This window comes from Rhinolophus hipposideros, assembly GCF_964194185.1.
Source record: "Rhinolophus hipposideros genome assembly, chromosome: X".
Lineage (NCBI taxonomy): Eukaryota > Metazoa > Chordata > Mammalia > Chiroptera > Rhinolophidae > Rhinolophus > Rhinolophus hipposideros.
Window position 1 is genome coordinate 72,215,412 of NC_138046.1, and position 5,394 is coordinate 72,220,805.

At 37.0% G+C, this 5,394-nt stretch overlaps 1 pseudogene across 1 annotated transcript; it reads left to right on the forward strand.

Moving 5' to 3' along the window:
• Window positions 1–939: 939 nt before the first annotated feature.
• On the forward strand, window positions 940–1,615 carry LOC308495051 (small glutamine-rich tetratricopeptide repeat-containing protein beta-like; annotated as a pseudogene). The gene has a single exon. The product of its transcript is annotated as a small glutamine-rich tetratricopeptide repeat-containing protein beta-like (transcript).
• Window positions 1,616–5,394: the final 3,779 nt, after the last annotated feature.

Sequence of the window (5,394 nt, forward strand, 5' to 3'; positions counted from 1 at the left end):
ACATATGTGCATTAATTTGACAACCTTTTCACATGGATATCAAGGTGTTTCCTTTGAGAACACTTCTGCTGATTGGAGTTTTGTACAGTCAGTTACTATTTCAATTTGTTTAATTAAAACAAAGAAAATAACGACGTTTGTAAATGAATGTAAGTGCAGAATTTCTCAGATATTTCCCCACTCTGTGGTCATTCTACCCCAATTGAACAAGTTTTTTTAGAGCAACTACACTTTATTCAGTTCTTCTGAAGCATTTGGCTTAGTTTTCATAAACTGACTCTTGCTAGATATACAACCAGTAGAGCAGAGGTATGTGGGTACTCCAGAACATTCTAACTGTGAGCATACAGTATTCCATGGGCATCGGTCAGTAGATGGGGAGAATGCATGGCATGAGAAGGACAAGTATTTGTAGCAATTACCATCCTCATCTTTTCTAGACTCCCATTATGACCCGCAAAGAAGTATGGTTAGAGAAGAAGCAGGGTAAGTGGTTGCTTATGTTTGAGATCTGTCTCCCAAAGTAGCACCTTATCAATACTTTTAAAGGCAATAACTAACTGCACATTGACCTAAAAATTGCTTAGACCATGGGTTCTCAAACCAGCTGTTGTGAAGTAACTTTCTAAAAGCATTGCAATTACAGACTGAAATCTTGTAAAATGTAATAAGAATGATTAGAATAAATGAAAAGGAAATAGACATAAAATACAAGCCCTAGTTATTTTATCATTATATTCAACATACGTAAAATCACTTTGTTGAATTGCTGTAAAAGTTTTGAAATGTCAATTCTCAATTTCTCTACTTATTTTAGGCGGGTAACAGTTTGGGACAGGTACTGGTCAAAGACCTCGCTTTCAGTAGCCTTAAAATATAATGACAAGACCTTAGAAGTATAATGTGAATTATGCAATTGAAAAATTAGTAGTGAAGTTGATGGAGACTCAGATATGGTGTACACCTACATGTGCAGGCTGGGTAGGGGACAGTTCAACGAGAGAACAGACTATTCCATTCCTTCTCATAAGTCCCTGGTGCCTTTTGAGCTGCTGCTTCAGCGATGGAGCTCAGAGCAAGGCTGCTGCTCAGAGTAAATGAGGTCACTACACAGCTGCAATAAAGGATTGTGAAAAAGCAATAACAATTGATTCAAAGTGTAGCAAGGCCTGTGGGAGAATGGGGCTGGCCACACTGCAATGAATAAATTTGAAGAAGCAGTTACAAGTTATCAAAAGGCATTAGATCTTGACCCTGAAAATCATTCCAATAAGTCAAATCTGAGAATAGCTGAACAGAAGTTAAGAGAGGTATGCAGTCCTACAGGAACTGGATTGAGCTTTGGCACGGCTAGTTTAATAAATAATCCAGCCTTCATTAGAATGGCAGCAAGTTTAATGCAGAATCCTCAAATTTAACAGCTAACGTCAGGAATGATGACAAGTGCCATTGGGGGACCTGCTGCTGGAGTTAGGGCCTAACTGACCTATCGAGCCTCATCTAAGTGGGACAGAAGTTTGCTCAATACATACAGCAACAGAATCCTGAACTTATAGAACAACTGAGAAATCCCATCCTGAGCAGATCCTTCAGCAGCGCTGAAGACCATTTCTGACTTTGCTAGTGTGGGAACAGAGCCAGGAGTAGTTCCCAGGCTCTTGGCCTCACGTGGAAAGGTGCTCACTCGGGTAGTAAATGGCCATCAAATGTGATTGAATGGCCATCAGCTGCAGCTAGTTGGCCATCAGCTGTAACCAGTGAGCCACTGGCCACTGCCGTGGCTACGCTAGCAGCAAATGGGGGCTAGCAAGAAGATGGTGGCTGAGCTAGCAAGAGCGGATTGCAGCTAGCAAGTGAGGTTGGTTGGCAGAGAGAAGTGGACGGCAGGTTGCAGATAGTGTGGCTCCTGCTTCCTGTGCCTCCAACCCAGCCACCAGCGAGACTACAGTGGTATGACTCTCCTGTCTATGGCTCCATGGGTGTTCCTTTTTGGCCTCACCATATCCTGCTTTCTTATGCGGGGAGCGGGACTAGAGACCCCGCATGCCACCTTGCGTGATAGGACCCAAGCCCAGAATGCAAATGGTTATGACTCAGAAGTATTTGTTGTGGACACTGGACTAAAAACAAAACTGAAAACAAACCTAAAGAATAAATCTGTCTAGACAATATGCTTATCACAAACAGACTTGAACATAACATGACTCTTTTGTAAATAAATGATCAGTAGCCTTGTTAAGTGCCAGTATAACACTGGACATGGTACCATTTTCAAATCTTCATCATTGTATTTGTACATTGGACTTAATAGCAGAGTATATTTATTGCATAGTAAGGCTGTTATATTGGTGAGTTCTCTAGCTCCAAATTCCTGTAAGCAAACTTTTTGAAAGGGGAGATGGCCAAAAGGAAAGGTTTTTCATGCTGGGTTAGGAGAAATGTATTTGCCACTGAGTAGCATATCTGGAGAGAAGAAATTTGTTATCTAGGTTTAGCTTTGATAGTGCTATCAGTCATGAATATATCTTAGGGGCCGGTATTATCTTTAGGGCTGCTCGTTCTGATCAGTGACGGGATCTCAGGAGCTGGTAGAAAGCAGCATTTGGTGGAAGGCTTGTTGTTTTGAAAAGAAAAAAACAGATGCTGTGAATGTATAAGAAGTGAAGGTAGGTAGGATGCTCAGGTTTTCTGCATAGTTCTTACCTAACCTTGCCTGCAGTTTGGCACTGTTAACATTAGCATTGCCAGTTATGCTAATTACATAGTAAAATACATTTAGAAATCCTTAATGGTCCTGGTTAGGTCTGTTGTATAACTATTCAGTTTAACTAGCACAATTTCCTTACTGTTGATCTTACCATGGAAACTCAAATATACCTACATTTAAATAAGTCAATTTCTAGGCCCCTAAGTACAGGATTTTCTACGTGGGATTTAATTATATGCCCACAAACAGATTTTTATAAACTCTGTAATTATTTGATATGGATTACAAAAAGTATCTATCATTAACAATGCTTGTTCTTGTAATCTTCTGCTATAATTTGGTTTGGCATGTTCCTTTTATGCTTAACCATATGTTGATGCAACTTAAACATAATAGGGGGCTTCAAATATTATATTGAAATTAGAATAGTTAGTGGAGGGAAGTGGCATTGTTAGGTAGTAATGGCATGGTTCTAACTAGAGTGATGGATGAGACTGTTCTAATTCCAACTGGCATTTCTTTTGTTTGTTAATTATGAAATTGGTTATGTGGACACATAATGATTTCATATGTGTTGTGAGACAAAACTGAGGAAGTAATAATAAATCAGTAATACAGATGATGATAAGGGCCTTACTATCACTATTCTCCTCAATAGACTATTTATTATCTTGAAGTTTAAAAACCAACTTTTCCTTTTTTTCACTTTGTGAGATAAAACCAGTGGTTCTATAATTTCACGGTAAGAATCACCCAGGGAATTTGTTAAAAATGCAATTTCAGGACCACACTGTCAATTTTTATTTAGTACGTCCTATAATGAGGAATCACCATTTTGAACAGTACACCAGGTCGTTCTGATATAGATCCAAAGACTCTAATTTAGAGCAGCACTAAGTTAGAGATTTCTCCTCAGTTAGACCAGCAAATACTGTACCTAACCCCTCTGTGCTCAGGCTGCAATGAATACTGATATGAACATATAGTTTTGGCCACAGGAGAGCAGGACTTAAGTCTTAGGCCCTCTGAATTAACTCTTTTATATTCCATCTAAACCTACTTAATTTTTCATAAGTGAAATTCAGCTCTTAGTGGTCAAGTGTTATACAGAATGAAGTACGAACTAATTACATGAAAGTGATGACTGTGATGAAAAACAGTGAAGTTGATCCTTAATTAAAAATTAGTCACTCTTATTCAGTGTTGAGGAAGAAAAATTTTCTAGCATAGCTATCTTGAGAGCATTAAAAATGCTTTCAGGTTGATAAAATTGGTATACTTCTAGCTCACTGACTAAGAAAATTGGGAAAATACAAATCAACAGTATCATAAGTGAAAGAGAAGCTATCATTGCAGACCCTGTAGACATTATAAGGATCATTAGAAAATACTACCACCAACTCTAGGTTCATATATTTAACAACTTAGACGAAACAAAGTTCACGAAGAAATTGATATTTTTTGTAAGGTACAAACTACCAAAGCTCAGTGAAGAAATAGATATCCTCCAGAAAAGAAAACTACAGTCCCAAATGATTTAAATGGGAATTCTCTGAAACAATTAAGGGGGAAATATCAGTTCTACACAATCTTTTCCAGAAAATAGAAGAGGAAACACTTCCCAACTCATTTTATATACCTATTCCTCTAATACCAAAATCAGACAAAAACATTATAAGAAAAAAAAAACGCTTTAAAACAATGTTTTGATTTGCTAATATGTTGTGAAGGTAGCCATTCTTTTCGCAATAAGTAATGGGAATTGGTGTATTTCTGCCTTTTTACCTTTTCAGTTTGTATCTTTGCTAATATACCACCCATAACAAATGCATTCTAGATGATATCTGTCCATTACCTAAAATTTCCATTCAATTCAAGCTATTTTTGCTCTTCAAGTACTTTCATCACTTTGGAATCGCTGCAGTTCAAGAAAGTTTTGTGTAGTTGGATTGTACTAGCTATTGTTAAAATTATATGGAATACCCCAAATATTATTCTTGCTTCTCTGGAATAAGTGGGCATTAAAATAAATCTTTATATGTGTTCTAATTACAAATGATTGACTTCCATTAATCACATTACATTATAGTAGCTATAACTGTTATGATGCTATATATGTAAAGCTTAAAATGTCTTTTTATGCAAATGACAATTTTATTTAGTGTACCTAATTGTTTATCTAATTTTTATAGTATGGTTTAAACAGATCCTTTCTTGGATGACATTATCTAACCTTAGTTAAAGAATGAACAATATGCGTCTACATTACTGCTTATAAAAAGAGACTTTGTAATTACGTCAAATTATATAGCAGAAAAAAAAGAAAAATTAGTAGTGAGAGTCTGAGATGGGAGCAAATGAGTATTCTTATTTTTTTTATGTCCTCACTCACCCACCAATTAAAAAGTGCAGGCTCTTGCCCATTCCTACAATCCTGTTGGAACCTGGCAAGTTATAGAAGACAAGGGAGAGAAGACAGAGGGAGGTGCCTATGATATAGCCTGGACACCACATTGATGTTCATGTCAGGGCTTCCTTAAAAGCGCACTCCTATCCTCTTCTCCATTACTTACTGAAGAAATTGCCCTATCATACCGAATGCACATTAACTAATTACTTCTTTAAAAATTGCCATTCTGTGAAACAACAACAAAGAAAAAGAAAAAAAACCAGGAGAATTGACAAAA